This window comes from Rhodnius prolixus, unplaced genomic scaffold (assembly GCF_049639745.1).
Source record: "Rhodnius prolixus isolate KJV_2025 unplaced genomic scaffold, Rpr scaffold_19, whole genome shotgun sequence".
Lineage (NCBI taxonomy): Eukaryota > Metazoa > Arthropoda > Insecta > Hemiptera > Reduviidae > Rhodnius > Rhodnius prolixus.
Genome location: NW_027411584.1, coordinates 746,822 through 765,221, shown reverse-complemented (window position 1 = coordinate 765,221; position 18,400 = coordinate 746,822). Strand labels below are relative to the sequence as shown.

Genomic DNA, 18,400 nt, shown 5'->3' with positions numbered 1-18,400 from the left:
ACAATTCGTCTTCTTTTTTTATGGTCACCAATTCGCAATTTCCGGGGTGGTTAAGTAATTTTATTAAGGAAGATATTCTGTTAAAATTCAAGACCTCGATTCTACAAAAATATTTCTTTCGATCTCAGAGGACCTCAATTATTTTGAAAGAATGGTAAGTGAAAGCAAAATATATATATATAAAAAAAAAGTATGGGTTCATTCTTCTTCTTTTCTTTTCCTTTTTCTTTTTTACTGTCTTAGACAGGCCTTAGCACCGGAAATAAAAACAAGGGAGAAGGATAACTGTAAGCTGGAAATGGGGAAAAAGTAACTTTCCCGAAGAGTTGAGTGTCTGGGTGTGTGTGTGTGTAGGTCAAGCAGGAGAGGTGTACCACCGCAGAAAGGTCTTTAGCAAGCAAGCCCAGTCTGCGGAAACAATAAAGAAAGAAATAAAAGCCGAGCCCTACTGGAGCAAAGTGGAAGTAGGAAAAAAGAAATTGCGTCCCAGAAGCGCCCTATCTCTTCTATTAAGGGAACCAACATAGAAATAGATACAATCACAAGAGTCTTTTCTCTTTCCGGAAACTCTCTCCCTCTCTCTTTCTCGGCTCCTTTCCGGATCTTAACTTATTCTCCTCTTATTCTTCCTACTCTCACTACATCCGTTCTAACAGAGAGTTTCCTTTTCTCCTTTTTTTTTTATTTCCTTACTTTATTTAGCGGTGGCGAGGGCCGGAAAACCGACCGCTTCGTCCCGCTCCGAGAAAGAGCAACCCAATTCAGGCTGCGCACATCTTCCCGGGGAATACAGAACAAAACAACTCTCTTCCTACCTCTCTCCCTCTCTCATTTACCCGTCAGCCTTTCTCTCCCATTGTGCAGACAATAGTTTTCCACGCTAGATCGCAGTTTCTCCAGAGATCGTCAAGCAATTTAAAAAAGTTTTCTCGCACTACTAACTTTTGGGATGCTTAGCGACGCGGCTGTGACATCGCCACAACTGCTTCTTCACTCTCACCCTCTTTCTATAATTCTAATTACTGCTTATGAAAATATTAAATTTACAATTTTTTCCAAATAATTGATATTTTCTATGAAAATTCAATATCGAAAAACCAAAAATCGATTACAAAAATTTCCTTACTGAAGCAATAAGAGAAAGTATAAACCTTTTATTTGCAGTCCGGAGAGTCCTGAGATCACATTATTGCCTGTTAGCGAGAATTAAATAGAAAATAATAAAAAAATACAGTTTTTGTTTTAGTTGTATTCTCAATTTATAACAAATTTCTTTCACATCATTAAAATATTAGTGGTTTGGTCCCGGTAAACAAATGGCCACATAATTAAAGGTCACCCAAAAAAGTAGATATACACGTCGACATGGACCCACATTTTGGTATAATATATATAACAGCTATTTGTGCGGTTTTGTGGTGGGGAAAATAATTTCCACATCATTAGTGGTTAATGTTTTAATAAAAATTGCCGTCATATCCGGTTTTCATACAACAGTTAGTATTTCTCAAATAGTGACGCGAGCGGGATTGAAGTGTTTGCACAAATTTATTTTATGGCATGAAAAATAAATATTTAAACAAATTTCTAAATTTAAAAAAAAAAAAAAGTCACCAGGTAAAGAAAAGTAAAGTAATCGCCTATTTTTTTAGGCAGGCTTTACGACCAACTACCCAATTAGGTGTCGTGGACGGAGGCGACTAGCAAACATACTTTACTATAAATTCCTCATATTAACCATTAAATAAAATCCATGGCATACACCAGGGGAATCGATCCCACTAAACCAACAATACATCTTAGCTTTGCGGGTCTAGTATCTTAACCTCTCGGCTACTTTGGCGCCTAAAAGTCACCGGGGATTGCTTGCTAAACTCAAGAGCGTCTTACCAACTACATATTTTCTCATCCTTCAATCTTATCTTACTGGACGCTTTTTTAGTGTCGTCTTTGGAAATGTCTACTCTCCTTGTTGCCCAGTTCAGGTGTTCCCCAGGGAAGTGTCCTTGGGCCTGTACTCTACACCATGTACACTGCTGATATTCCTACCAATCCTCGTACCTTCCTTTTTACTTATGCCGATGATACGGCCATCCTCTCTCCTCATAAAGACTCCGGTCCTTGCCTATAGGCTCCCTACAATCCCAAATAAAATCTCTGGCGCCTTGGCTAAAGAAATGGAGAATTAAAATTAATAAAAAGCAAGTGTAATTACATGAGGAGAGAGGATGGCCGTATCATCGGCATAAGTAAAAAGGAAGGTACGAGGATTGGTAGGAATATCAGCAGTGCATATGGTGTAGAGTACAGGCCCAAGGACACTTCCCTGGAGAACATCTGCTCGAACTGGGTAACAAGGAGACGACACTAAATAAGCGTCCAGTACGGTAAGATTGAAGGATGAGAAAATATGTAGTTGGTAGGATGCTCTTGAGTTTGGCAAGCAATCCCCGGTGCCAGACGCGATCGAAAGCTTGAGCAACGTCGAGAAAAACTCCCGGACAATACTGTCCATTCTCAAGAGAGGTTGAGATTACATCCACAACACGATGACATTGCTGGACTGTAGAGTTTTTTTTTTTTGTGATTTAAGGCGCGTCAACATCTAAGGTTATTGGCGCCCGGAGCTTTTGCACTGCCGGCCTCCGGACAGTGTTCTCTCGTTACAGACAACACTGTCCATCACCGGACAGTGAGCTGTAAGAAGCTACTAGGAAGAGAAAATCTAAGGCTCAGCAGCTGGATTCGAACCCGGGACCCGGGACTGTAGAGTGATGAGCGCGGAAACCAAATTGATGGGACGGAAGTATTTCCTGTGATTCTAGGAGAGGATAAATTCGTTTTAGGAGCAGTTTCTCAAGGAGTTTTCCTAAGATTGGAAGAAGGCTTATAGGACGATAGGACGAAACGTTGTTTACTGGCTTTTTAGGTTTAGGAATCATTATTATTTTGGAGAATTTCCATTGAATCGGGAAAAATGTGGTTCTTAGTACTGAATTGTATAGGTAGGTAAGGAAAACGATAGCACGTTTTGGCATTTGCCGGAGGACTTTGGCGGTGATAAGATCGTGTCCGGGGGATTTTTTCCTAGGAAGATTCAGGATAGCGATTTTTAAAATCTCTAATTTAATCAAACAATTTATTAATATTCGTGCAAGTCATCAAAGTTATGCCCAATAAATAATGGCTATTAAAGTATTAAACTCAGATCTATTAAGAAGCTAACCGCTACCGGAAAGGAATTACCCATTCTTGACAAGAAATATTCATAACCCCTATACAGGAAATATATTAGGGAATAGTCAATATTTATTATTTTCTAGTGACTATTAATAAAAGATTAATAGATTTACAGGCAGCCATAGTTTTATTGCTTAGAATAATATTTAGAGAGAGTTCGAAACTGGTTAACGAGAGTAAACTAACCTATAAAAAAAAAAACCTAACCTATACTATTAAAAAAATACGCGGGAGAAATACTACGTACGGCCATTAAAAAACTCTTTTATGATCTTGTCTAGATTATTAAATGTAGCCAATCATCATTAATGCACTATTGTTCTTCCCTCTTTTTGCTGTTCCCTTCACTTCCGATGAAAGATACGACGAATACTATTAGTGAAAATTATATATTTTTTTATTTAATCTTTTATTGGAATTTACCACTGCAACGGTTGTTGCAACAAGCAAATGTGGTAGCTGATAGCAAAAAAATAACACGTGAAAATCACGAGTGGAGAAGGCACCCAGTGGTGTCACTCCAGTAACGTGGCTTTGCTCTCACGGTAAGAGTATATTACGAGGCCATCTTCTCTTCAATCTCCTTAGAGGATTACCTGGCGTAATGTGGAGGAAGATAGGTGTTCTATGTGTGGGTTAGGATGAGCTGCTAGTAGAGGAATGAAATTAGAGAAAACGAGTGTTAGCAAGATCCTGTAATGAAAGGGATTTTGAGGTCATTATGGATGGGTGAGGTTAGATACTTAGAACGGAGCGTTAAGAAGTTTTCGAAGTATTTTTGGACTGTAATGTCTGGAGGCGTAGAGAGTTGGAACGCTTAGTCGATCCTCGTCACTTCGATGCCGTATGACCAAATAGGTCGCAGTAACAGTAGATGTAAGAGTCTTTTGTTTTGTAGGTTAAGTTTCGAACGTTTGTCAAGTAGTCTGGCGAGAAGTTTTGTAGCGTTGGTTAGTTTCTTGTCTTTTCAGTCTAGTATGGGGATTCCATGTCAACCGTTTGTCTAGGTGCAGTCCAGAGTAGCGTACTTTGTCCACAGTTGGTATAGGAGTTTGGTTCAAGATGACAGGAGGTAGGATTTTCCGTCTGAGAGTAAACACTATAAACTTTGACTTCGTAACGTTGGTTTTGATTCTCCATTTGAAAAGCCAGTCCTGTAAGTGGTTGATGTGTGTTTGTAGAGTTCGTGTAGCGATAAGAGGATCGGAATGAGGTGAGATAAGATTGCAGTATCGTCAGCAAAGGTAGAAAGAATGGTATTTGGATGTTGAGGTATGTCTGCTGCATATAAAGAGTATAGAAGAGGACCTAGGACACTGCCCTCAGTGTATAAATATTAAAGTAATAAAATACAGTTATAGAAGGTTATAAAGCGGCAGGTTAGACATGGATATAGAGGGGGTTGTATGGAATAGGTTTTTGATAGTTTGTGAATAGTTTGAAGGGGGGTTTAATTCTAATCGAAAATTTAACAGGACCTAGTTTGGGGCGACCTCTATGTATAATATTTACAAACACACACATACGTACATACTTCCAATGGATCTTTGATGGTCGTTTGGACGATGCTTACGCAAGGTGATTTAATAGCCAGGGATGTGTTGTACAGTAGCTTATTTATGATAGTTGATCGAACTAAAACAGTAGTTGGTTTGGACCTAGAGTAGCTGTGGTCCTGTTCACCAAAACCTCGTAATACACGAACAATAACCACCGTGGTGCCTAGGCTAACCGGATGTTACTTTGGTGCTCTCTCCCGGCTGAACTAGGTATTAGTTCACTGATGATTATGTTATTACGATCAAAAAGCAAACAAAGGTGGACAAGTTGTGAGCATCTTGTACCAAAAACCCCCCGCCAGTTAACACGCATAAAACGCACGATAACAAAAACATTGGTTGACGTAAAAGGCGGAGAGAGAGAGAGAGAGAATTTCCGGCAGGTTAATCCTAGCTCTCCCACCAAGCAAACATATCACTTAGCTCCTTGTCATCTGATCACCTGATATCTAAACCCACTCCTGATCATAGAACATGCTCACTACATGTATACGTCATAGTTAAATGCTAAAGGAACATATGTCAACTGAGTGTTGACTGACTTATACTACAATGTTCATCATGTTTGACTTGTTACTGTTCAGTGTCAAATATAAGGGGATCAAGATATCAAAAAATAGCCCTAGAACTAAAACCTTAGCCTAAGCTCTGCGCCTGATTGGGAGCTAACGCGTAACTCCCTCCTTAAACTTTTTTTATTTGTTTAATTGTTTAGTTTTGCAACTCAATGCATGTTACAACCAGTTTAACAGAACACAGTGAATCTCTTCAACAAAACCAATTTCCTGAGCGGATATGAGACTTTTTTCACATTTTCTCGAAACTAACTCCTAACTTTTTTTCTTTAAAATAATTGACGGCTCATTGCGTACATCTAAATCTGAAAATTTAAACATTTTTTTACTAGAAACATTTCTCCAGGGATGTACAGAGGTCAGCGGTCATTGCACAGGAAAAGAGTTCCGTGCGCCTTCGAGTCATGCCTTGAATTATTTACTAAAATCTAAAATAAAAAAGTTTACGGAGTTCTAATTTCACGGTTTCAAGAAAACGGCGGAACTAAAAAAAAAACTAAAATGACGTGAGCAAACATTTATTGTTAAGTAAAAGCATTTCCGATTTAATGGGAATCATCCTTTCGTATAGGATGCTTAGAAAAAAATAAATAATTCAAGAACCAAGTACTCTACAAAGATTTAAGTAGATTATTTATAGGGAACAAATATTAATTAAAACCAGACAATAGTTAATTCAGTAAAATGCAAGTTTTGCTTTCGTATTAATACTATAATAGTTCGAGTAAAGTTTCTGAAAGTTGGTGTTCGTTCAAAGAAAGAAGAGTTCATAAAAAAAAATGGATTTCCGCTACCCAGTACTATAAATACGGATGTCCTAATTCAATTAGTTAACTTCTAAAAGGGACAGAAACTTACCGAGTTCCACGAAGTAACATCCTGTTTACAATGTTGGGAATAAAATGCTGAGAGAATTATTTCCTTTAAAATAATTTAAAAGTAAAATAATGTTCGTTAAATCTTAACAGAGCCAGCTGATTTCTATTGAGTAACTCAATAATTTTTATTAATTTTGGAACTATAATAAAAGTAAAAGATGCAAGTTCTAAGCTTCAATTAAAGCTCATTAAGTTTGACTTTACAAACCACTAACCTGGCATCCTCATACTCGACTACAACGAAATGAGTTAAATGATCGGATATAATCTTTTTAGTATACAAAGACAAACGTTCGACTCGTGACAGCATTACTACTCACTACTAGTCCCAATACGGACATATGGGACAGCCTAACACTCGAACCTTTACGCTATCCAATCCCTTCCAATCCAATGGCTTACGCACCCTGGTCAATGCTCCTTTCTAGCCCCAATACGGACATCCGGGACAGCCTAACACTGGAACCTTCATCGTATCCAATTCCTTCCAATCCAATGGCTTACGCACCCTGGTCAATGCTCCTTTCTAGCCCCAATACGGACATACGGGACAGCCTAACACTGGTACCTTTATCCTATCCAATCCCTTCCAATCCGAAGGCTTACGCACCCTGGTCAATGCTCCTTTCTAGCCCCAATACGGACCTACGGAACAGTCTAACACTGGTACCTTTATCCTATCCAATCCCTTCCAATCCAAAGGCTTACGCACCCTGGTCAATGCTCCTTTCTAGTCCCAATACGGACATACGGAATGTGGGACAGCCTAACACTGGAACCTTTATCGTATCCACTCCCTTCCAACCCGAAAGCTTATGTACCCTGATCAATGCTCCTAAGAACGTCACACTATTCTCAATGACCTTCAAATTTCCCACCCAACTATCCTCTCACACGAATCCTTTTAGCCCAAAACCCTATCAACCTTCTCCCTTCCAAATAAATCCTCCACGACGTTTGAACGATTCATTATCTCAGCCAATGGGTCTTGGCGATCCTCTGCGAAGAATCCAGCGGCTTTCTGGGCGGCGAAGTTAACCTCTACCTCTAAGTAGTCCATGATACCTTATGGCGCGAAGATTAGTGCCTTTAGCCCAGCCAGGTAAGACCCCTCTCTTAATCATAATACTAAGAGAAGGTTATAGAATTGGCTACTAAATAAAAAATGTATTTTTTACGATTATTTTGGTTTTGTTTTTTTGACAGATAATAACTGCCTATTGTTATATACTATTCACTGGGAGCTCTAAATATAGTTATCTTGGCGAACAACTGGCAAGCCGTGCCCTGACAAATCGCTAGATGTCAAGAAGTCTAAACTAAAACGGAGCGGAGATGATTTTTTTTTGGACGAGAGCCATTGGAAACAGAACGGATATATGCAGTGGAGAGTAGCATCCTGTCATATGGACACCGGATGTTCATATTACAACTGTGTCTTTATTTCTCTCGATGTGAAATATTGGACGCTTTAATATTATTATTTTTTCTACGCCCCCTTCTTTAAAATGTTTATTCTAAATTTCTGCATTGAATTTTTACAAGTAAACACTCGCTTCTTCTTTTTTTCCCAGCATCTAGAGATTTTCCTGAAAACGATCCCGACCAGTTTCTTTTTAATCATGGTAATTGTAACCTTTTACCCCCCCCCCCCGACCCCGCGGAAAATTCGACTATGGGGGGTACTTCTAAAAAAAAGTTGGTGGATAGATTCCCTCATCTGAGGGGCCATTTTTTCTCTAATTTATGGTCTTTTCTCTTTGGGTACTGTTCAATGGGTTCCAAAATCGAATTTGAAGTTGTTAACGGACTTTTACTTTGGTTGGGAAATTCGTTTAAGGATAGTTCTCGATTAGGGGGGGGGGCGAGGTAAACTTTTTCTCTAACGGTTTTACAAATGTACAATGTTAGTTACAATTATTATGACTTAAATATTCTGTTTTAATATTAAATATTATTGAGTTAGATACCTTATCCCCATAATACAGTGTGTAAAATAGTTTGTTTATTTTCAATATAAAATAAACATAATATTGTGCTACAAAAAACAACAGTATATGTTTATTAAGGGATTAATTACAAGTTAATATAAGAATAGTTTTAATGAGAAATTTGAGCTTGATGTTTTTTTGATAATTACAGTTTATATTTGGTCGTATAGATGACAATGCTACTCTCATATTGTCTTCTACAATTTAATATACAAAGTTTTTGTTGTATGCATTTCTAAAATTTTTGTCGGCACAGTGGTTAGTGAATCTCTGAGTTAAAATCTCGAGATTAGGGTACTAAGAGAATGTAGCGTGATTTTGTTTTTTCCAATTATTAGTTCTCCGCATTCTTTAAACTTGGACCTTTTAGTAACCATAGTAATGACCGGAAGTTGTACTTCATTCCCTACGCACAGTTGTAAGGGGGAAAAAATTCATGAACTCTTGACCCCCCCCGTAATAAAAACCGGAAAACCCTTATTTCCTTTTTAAACTTTACGAAAATAAAAACTTGAACCTTTTTTATATTCTCCACATTTTACATAAACATAAAAATAAAATTACATAACCTTAAAATGAAAGGAAAGAAAAACCTAATGAGGCAAATAAAATGTCTCCCAGGACGTTGTATTACAAAACTTTATTTCAGTCTTACCACCTTATTCATGATGTGAATAATAAATAACTTTTAAGACTGGTCTTTTTTTTCTTCTTTTTTTTTTCTTTTTTTTTTGTGGTTTCAGTTGTGGGTTGGTAACATTGAAGGGAAGAAACAGCTTCGTCTTTAGCTTTTATTTTTATCTTTTTCTTCCCGAGGGGCATGAGAGCCTGAAGTGAGAGAGAGTGATGAAGAGACGACGAAGGGAGGAGGTTCTCTTCACTGTTCACGAACTGAAGACGAGCCACTTTAATAGCTTCGGCCTCTTACAGTAGACAAAGATGGCTGTGAGGTAGAGAGAGAGAGAGATTCCTTCACGGACGTCCGCGCTTCCCAAAGAGGCTGAGGCGCTAAGACGCACGTTGAAGAAGGAGCAAAAAAAAAAAAAAAAAACGATGGACTTCCACCGCCTTATAATTGATCCATCCTACCGCCTACCAATCACGTAGCAAGTTAACTTTCCACCTAATCCTCTCGCTCAAGAATCTATCTGCGTTAACATCACCAGCATCACCAGCTTACACCATTATATAAACACTCACACGAGTTCCAATGGACCCAGCATCCTTCTCAAGGTTTTTAAAACTATCTATTTCTATATATAAGTATTTTTAGTATTGTTATTTAATTAAAAAAAAAACGCAAATAGTTTACGTTAGTTTTTGAATATGCTGAACAGGATACGTTAATGTTTTCCCGCCTACTGAACTCCCGCCTTTATGAACAGAACAACAGCTTTTTGCGCGCCATTTACACGCACACCCAACTCTATGCCACCTCTATACAGGCAAATACCTCTTTTATACAACTGCCAACACAATATCTACTGTGTGCAAAACATGCATCTAATGTAATTAACACATGGTGTTGTTGTTAGAATGGTTTCTAGTTCGAGCTACTTGTGTTTAACACCCGGACCTATTTGTCAGACTGTCTGTCTCCTGTTTATACTAGTGCCAACTTGTGGCAAAAGGATATGTGAATATGTTTGTGCGTACGTCCGTGCGTGTGACTACGACATGGATTCAACAATCTGTGTTTTCTCCTTTACTTCCGTTTTAAACTAAATTTCCGGAAACAATCACACACTCTCACTCTCTCGAACTCAAAGCAACAAAAGAGTGACAACATTAAAGGCAGTTCAGGAGGACGTGGGTATATATATAAGCTTGTTTCCCAGTTTCATGCAAGTATAATGTACGGTCTTAAAGGCGCCACGGTAGCCTAGCGGTTAAGAGACTAGACCTGCAAAGCTAAGATGTATTGTTGGTTTAGTAGGTTCGATTCCTGGTGATGGTCTTGGATTTTATTTAATGGTTAATATGAGAAATTTACAGCAAAGTATGTTAGGCGGTTATAGGCTAGACCCGCAAAGCTGAGATGTATGTAGTGGGTTCGATTCCCCGGTCTCTAGGCCTTGGATTTTATTTAATGTTTAATATGAGAAATTTACAGCAAAGTATGTTAGGCGGATATAGGCTAGACCCGCAAAGCTAAGATTTATTGTTGGTTTAGTAGGTTCGATTCCTGGTGATGGTATTAAAACTGTCCGGTAGGACAGTTGTATAAGGGTTGATCGTCAAAAACTGCACGAAAAAGCGTAATGTTGAAAAACACCCAACTTTGACAATTTTTTTCTCTTTTTCTATAAAAGATAAAATTCCCAAATTTTCTTTAAATTATAGGGCAAACCCTCCTTTATAGCTGCAATTTTTTTGCAACAACCCAGATCTAATAGGTTTCGAGAAAAAAGTTGCCGAAAATGAGCAAAAACGGCTTTTTCAAAAATTGTTGTTGTTCTTGTTCTTCTTCTTCTTCTTCTTCTTCTTCTTCTTCTTCTTGTTACCTTTTTTGTAAACTACGTAGCGCCTAAACGCGGGAACCGATTTTCATGAATGAGGTGTCATTCGATTCGGAATTTTATGTAGATGTGCCTTTTGGGGGTCTCGACGCTGTACATCGCATAGGAGAGGAGTTAGCCCCCTTTATGTAAGGCCCCCTCCAAAATTATTATTACTAATTATTCTGTAAATCTTAGCCCGATTTTGAAATAATTTGGTAGGATGATAGAGTTAGGGCTCCCCTACGTAACATTAAAGCGGCGATCAGCTCTTACACTTGTTAAGGGAAAGTATAGCAATCGTTTCAAATTATCGACACGAGAACCGATTGTCATGAATGAAGTGTCATTCGAATTGAAATTTTTTACAGATTTGCACTTTAAAAGTCTGAACGCTGTGCCTCATAAAGAGGGGAGTTTGCCCCACCCAAGTAAGGCCCTTTCTAAAACTATTATTACCAATATTTCTGTAACGCTTTGTCCGATTTTGATAAAATTTAGCACGAATAAGTGGTTAAAGCTCCTCTACGTCGCTGATGCTCTTGCACCTACTAAGAGGAAGTACTGCAATCGTTAAAATTATCAATGGGTGAACCTATTTACATTAATGAATAGTCGTTCGATTCAAAATCTTTGCCTTTTAGGGAGAAGTACTGTAATCGCAGTTTATTTTTCTTACTCCTCTTAAGAGGAAGTACTGAAATCGCAGTTTAATTTTGCTTTTTACGTACAAATACCTTCCTATTTTATTCAAAACGCTTTCTCAAAAAAATTGTTATTGAGGATGGCAACTATAATCATTCTTTAAAAAGATCTCTCCAATGGTAGTTACGGTTCCGACTTAACACCTTATCAGGTTATAATGATAGAATTGCTTATTCTAAATTTTAAAAAAATCTGTGAAGCAGATAAGTAACTTTGTAAAATAGACAAAAATGAAAATCTATCCAAAAGGTACAAAAATCTCTTTAACAAAAACTTACAGTTTAAATTGTTAAGTATAAGGGTTGATTAAACGCCAAAAGGTACACAAATCAGCAAGTACCCAACATTTCATTCATGCTTAGCTGATATAATTTAAGTAATTTTGCTGCATTAACTTTTTCTTCACATTTTTTTAGAAATTATTAGATGTCACAGACCCTTATGCTGGCCAGATCATAATATTATTTTGTTATAATTATGATAAAATGTATATTATATCTTCGTTTTTAAATAGGTACTTTATTTTAACTCCATTTCAAATTATTCTTCAAATTTCTCTTTAATATGCCCTTTATTCTTAGTAGTCACATATACATTCATGTTAAAGTAGAGAAAAACAAAGTTAGAGTCGGCTACTGTTTAAATTTGAATCACGGATTTAACAGAATATTTCAGTCTTGAATTCGTCTTACCGAAATATTCGTGAGCACAAATAACACACAGTTAATAACAAGTAGATTATTCAACAATAATTATTCATTTCTCAATTGTAATTTAATTTAGGCCCCCTAATTTTACTTATAGTAAAATACTGGAATAATTAGCTGTCCTAAAAATATGCATATCTTATTTATTATATATTACATATATTCAACATTGTGAGAAGAACAGCTACATTGAGAGTGTAATTGAAGAAAACTATATTATTTGCGATAAAGCCAGATAATTATTACCTATTATTATAAACGTTTGACTACTTCATACAATAACAATTACTTTAATCGAAGAATGAACTTAAACCGACGATTTAAAAAAATAAATAAAATAAAATAAATAAATAAAATAAACAAAATCATTGATGTATGTTGATATAAGCATTTTTTAAAAAAAGGTTTTGAATTTTTTAGCCTCATAATTTTTTTTTATTTTTTATAACGTTTTTCTTTTTCACCTGTAATTAATAGTTTGATTATTATAAATAACTAGATATAACAGTCAATCTACAGTGCTACTTGAACAAATATTTTGTAGATGAAAAGGGCCAGCATAAGGGTCTGTGACATCTAATAATTTCTAAAAAAATGTGAAGAAAAAGTTAATGCAGCAAAATTACTTAAATTATATCAGCTAAGCATGAATGAAATGTTGGGTACTAGCTGATTTGTGTACCTTTTGGCGTTTAATCAACCCTTATACTTAACAATTTAAACTGTAAGTTTTTGTTAAAGAGATTGGATTTTATTTAATGGTTAATATGAGAAATTTATAATAAAGTATGTTAGGCGGTTAAAGACTATACCCGCAAAGCTAAGATGTATTGTTGGTTTAGTGGGTTTAGTGGACCTGGTCTACAGGTCTTGGATTTTATTTAATGTTTAACACGAGAGCTTTGTAGTAAGTAAAGTATGAGTATGTTTGTTAGTCGCCTGCGTCCACGACACCAAATTGAAAAAATAGGCATTACTTTACTTTACTGTACGCTCTTAATATACTTTTTCTAATGTAATATTAACTGAAATTCGATACACATTAATTAGTTTATTTTAAAAAAAGTTGTATCAACATCAGAGATCATTGGTGCCCGGAGCTTTTTCCAGTGCACTGTCGGGCCTTCTATCGTCTCCAGACAGTGAGTTATAAGAAGCTCCTAGCAAGAGAAAACCTAATGACCGGCAGCTTGAAGAAGTTTATCTTGAAGCTTAAGCACCATTTTACTAATTGAATTTATCGATTTTTATTCACTTCTCGAGGTATATATCGATTTTTATTCACTTCTCGAGATATTTATCGATTTTTATTCACTTCTCGAGATATATATCGATTTTCATTCACTTCTCGAGATATATATCGATTTTCATTCACTTCTCGAGATATATATCGATTTTCATTCACTTCTCGAGATATATATCAATTTTTTCCCTCACTTTTTTTTTCGATTTTATATATGCATACATAAATTAGAACTGTTGCTCCACTGATAATCTCAATATCACCATTAATTGACAGAGTTATGAAACATCGATCTAGTCGGCATCCAGTTTCCCACAATTTTTGAAATCTAATCTCTACACGCCTCTAATATAGCAGCTCGTCCACACACACACCTCCGTCAAATTGTTACACTTGATTAAGAATTTCACCTCCCCAATCTGTCAAGATTCCTTGAAGATCTGGTTACAACACAAATTTTTATGGCTTTATTTTTATAAGATTCCGTTGATCCATAACAATATCAGGTGTTATGTTTTTAGTAAGCGGATATCTGATTACAGAAGTAGTTTTGATCTCCTTGAGAAATCCATCTCTACTAATACCAGAGCATATGCGGTTATCGAAGTTTGTATTAATGGCTCCAAAAATTTATTCTGTAAAGATCTATTTCCGGTTGGTTGATCGTGTCCAAAAAGCGAACCACAAACCGGATATATTACTGATGACAACGCAAGAAAGAAATATCTGTATATTTACTTTTCGCTCAGTAGCAAAGTAAAAGAAAGTTAAGAATAAATAAACTTAAAAAGATTTATAAAATGATAAAATATTCTGACAACATGACAACTTCATGTCGTAGATATAAAAACATTATGAATAAAATAAATAAATACGTTTAACATATGAGTAGGAAATCTGTATATCATCAAAACAGAGATGGTGACTCATCAAAACCATCATCATACATACACCCAGGTGGGAGAGAGAGAGAGCTAGAGAAGGTGAAGAGGTAAGTGACGTGTTACGAGCTGTGCCACTGCTGTTATAATATCCAGACCGACACACTGATGGAAACATTCCAAAACCCATTAGTAAGTTAGCAAAATGTAAAATATATTCATTATATGAACCATGTCTACATGTAATCCCCCCGCACCCTTCGTCATGTTAGTAAAGTTGGTGATTATTAATTACTCTCATGACATACTTTAAATGTATATAGATAAACGGATGGTGGGTTTATATTGGTGTGGATTTGTACTGTCATATACAAAATATATGTACAATTTCCGGCTCTGTGATATTTAAATTATAAAAGGAGAGGTTTAAAATCAAGTATTAGAGTTAATCGCCTTCAAAGTATGTCTGTGTATGTTTCAAAATGAAGGGAAGATCGGAAATGCATAGACTTTAAGTTCTCACCGGAAATAAGATCCCCTGAGGTAAAAAAAAAATAAATAAAATAAAAAAAAAAAAAATAAGGCGCGTCAACATCTGAGATTATTGGAGCACAGAGCTTTTTTTCCGGACACTTCCCGCAATTTTGTAATTCAGTTTTTGAAGTTTCTTAATAATGGCCCCAATGATTTCCTATAAAGTTGAGAGATATTCAATTTACAATAAAAAAAAAAGAAGTAAAAATAAATATTCCATTTTTGGAACAGACAAGTGTCTTTTTTCTTTGGAATTGTCAGTCTGGAGGTTAACTCAGAACATACGGCGCCACGATAGCCGAGCGGTTAAGAGGCTAGACCCGCAATGCTAAGATGTATTGTTGGTTTAGTGGGTTCAATTCCCCGGACTCTAGGACTTGGATTTTATTTAATGGTTTATGTGAGGAATTTATTGTGAAGTATGTTAGGCGGTTATAGGCTAGACCCGCAATGCTAAGATGTATTGTTGGTTTAGTGCATTCGATTCCCGGTTTCTAGTCCTTGGATTTTATTTAATGGTTTATGTGAGGAATTTATTGTGAAGTATGTTAGGCGGTTATGGGCTAGACCCGCAATGCTAAGATGTATTGTTGGTTTAGTGCATTCGATTCCCGGTTTCTAGTCCTTGGATTTTATTTAATGGTTTATGTGAGGAATTTATTGTGAAGTATGTTAGGCGGTTATAGGCTAGACCCGCAATGCTAAGATGTATTGTTGGTTTAGTGCATTCGATTCCCGGTTTCTAGTCCTTGGATTTTATTTAATGGTTTATGTGAGGAATTTATTGTGAAGTATGTTAGGCGGTTATAGGCTAGACCCGCAATGCTAAGATGTATTGCTGGTTTAGTGCATTCGATTCCCTGTCTAGGCCTTAGATTAAAAATGTCCGGTAGGACAGTTTTATAAGGGTTGATCGTCAAAAACTGCATGAAAAACACCCAACTTTGACAATTTTTTTCTCTATTTCTATAAAAGATAAAATTCCCAAATTTTCTTTAAAATATTGGGCAAACCGTCCTTTATAACTGTAATTTTTTTTTTTTTTTTTTGGCAACAACCCAGATCTAATAGATTTCGAGAAAAAAATTTGCCGAAAATGAGCATTTTATTAAATATTTAATATGAGAATTTAATAGTAAAGTATATTTGTTAGCCGCCTCCGTTCATGGCCCCTAATTTGTGATAGTTTGACGTAAAGCACCTTGAACAAATAAAAGAATTCAAAACAGAAAAACTGCAGAAAGTTCAGGCGTGACGTTCTTGATTTTTAGTTCAGACATCACCATCTGAATTGATAGACATTCTATTAATTCCATAAAATAGAATTATTCATAATTCAACATTTATTAGTTAGAGAACGCTTATGTATTACATAAACATAAAAAGCAAACATAATTAATGTACTTAACTTTAATCAACAGCTTTTTATGTACAATATACTAACATGATTATCTATAAAACATGTTGTATGGAAAAATATATATCTACAGGGGGGGGCGGAAGTATTATTAACACTTTACATAATTTTTTTAATGTACATAAATGTGATATACTGCGCTTGTCTGACGTTAATTTTATTAGGCTGTTTTTTAAATATTTACAGTTAAAAAATAAATAAAAAAATATTTGAATAGTTTTTTTAGCCAATAATACTAAACGTTATGATTGATTGGATAACTTTATTAAAAGAGCTTTTACGTTGAGATAAAAAAAATAAATAAAATCGCTTATTGCAATTTTACGTAATTTTCCAGAAAATTGTTATTGGGCCAAAAATCTTTAAACAATTCGTTCAATAAAAGAAGTGTACCAAAGTATAACCCATATTCAAGGGGGGAAAAAAACTACAAAGCTAAAAGACTTCCGGCGGGCTAATTTGGTCAACAAATTCAACTATCGGTTCCCATGGTGATACTGATTAGAATAAAAATTAAACAGGAAGTAAAACAGCGATTTTATTCACAGTCTAATTAAATAAATTTAAAAAAAAACACTTTTTCAAACTCATAAAACGGATATTTCCGGTGAAATCACAAAAAAAAAAAAAAAAAAAAAATAGGTCATTTATCGAATGCAATAATCGATAAGAGAAAGTCATATTCATCTTGTGTACTTGTACTTACAAACATGGCCAGCCAGCTGTTCATTATATAATAACGGATAGCAGAATGTATGCTTAGTAAATCAAACGATAAAATTACAAGAATGACAAATAAATAATAGAACAAACAAACGAACTAGTATTGAATGTTGTTACGATAAATTTGTTGCTAAGCGATACTGTAAATGACTTGCGACTACGCATAGCTTTTAACTTCATCTGAAAATGGAATACGATCCGTTTGGAATCTCTAATTAGTGGAGGTTATCTCTGTGCAGGTTAGTTGTTGTTTTTATTTACTCGTATTTTTGTTTCGTCTTTCTTCGTTCCACACGTTCCAATCCTTTTCGCTCAATAACACGCCCTCTTTCTTCCTCACTCTGTCATTGTCTCTCTCTCTCACACACAGCTGTCAGTTCTAGAATGATATTTACCAGTTGAGGCACTGGCCTCCTATTCGCTTAGAAAAATTCCTTTGATGAAGAACATCAGGCTAGACAGAAACTTTTACAACTTATAAAAGTTGTGGATGGAAGACAAATTTAGGAAAGACTACTTCCAAGTCCAGATAATTGGCCATTTACTTTCTCCATCTAGCTGCCATATTTGACCAGGATATCTCCTAGCTATCTTTCTATGTACTCCACCTACCCTTGTGTATTCTTAAAGAGGATGACAATAAATTCCTTTGAGTTTTACTGTGAAAACAAAACTAGTAAGGACACTGACACCACCTTTTCTTAATGACAAATCTTTAGATTCGTTATTTAACGACATTTTTTCGTTATTCCAAATCCGAACTTTGGGAACAAATTTAATTATAACAAACGATATCTTTATTACAAATTGGTATATAACGCCAAAATGATTCTTAAGTAAGAACCTATTCCCACCTGTCCTCGCAATGCCTTAAAAAACTAAGGATACCCTAAAAAAGAATTTTACCGTTTCTGTTATTAGATTCATTTACGGATAATTAGGCAGCAATCAAAGCCAAAGAGATCTTCTAGTAAGTACCAATTTTTGGGGAATTATTTATTGTGTTCAATTCTTTGGAACACTGGCTGGTTCCCTGCAATGAAAGATGTAGAAGCAGCACAGGAGGTGGACTTAGTTACAATGACTGCGAAAACCCGTTATCCTTGGGATTCACATGGGGCAATGGATTATGAAAGAACACAGCAAGTGGTGGCCAACCAGATCATGGGTCTCTATCTAGGTACGGCTCTGCTTAATTTCAGCAGATCTTGGGATCCGGGCCAGCTAGCTGTTGGGTAACAGGTATTTTGAGTGGATTCCACAATTTGTACTGCTTTATGGAAACTATAGGGCGCGATTTGGAGAAGAAGAAAGAATCAGGAACTAAAGCATCTATTCCAGGAAGCAGACATCGTAAAGGTAATTTAGGCTTGGCAGGCTCAGATGGGCAAGGATGTCTGAGTTGGAAACACCCAAACGGCTTCTGCAAGAAGATGTACACAGAGTCAG

The 18,400-nt window shown here is 36.0% G+C and overlaps 2 long non-coding RNA genes across 7 annotated transcripts in view; one reads left to right on the top strand and one right to left on the bottom strand.

Annotated features, from left to right (window-relative positions):
- LOC141448315 (uncharacterized) overlaps positions 1-18,400 on the bottom strand; it is a 251,436-nt gene that overhangs the window by 185,324 nt on the left and 47,712 nt on the right. The window lies entirely within an intron of this gene.
- Positions 8,808-18,400, top strand: part of LOC141448291 (uncharacterized) — a 41,993-nt gene continuing 32,400 nt past the window's right edge. The window contains exon 1 of the long non-coding RNA XR_012454934.1: positions 8,808-9,476. This is a non-coding gene — a long non-coding RNA (uncharacterized lncRNA). The remainder of the gene's footprint in view (positions 9,477-18,400) is intronic.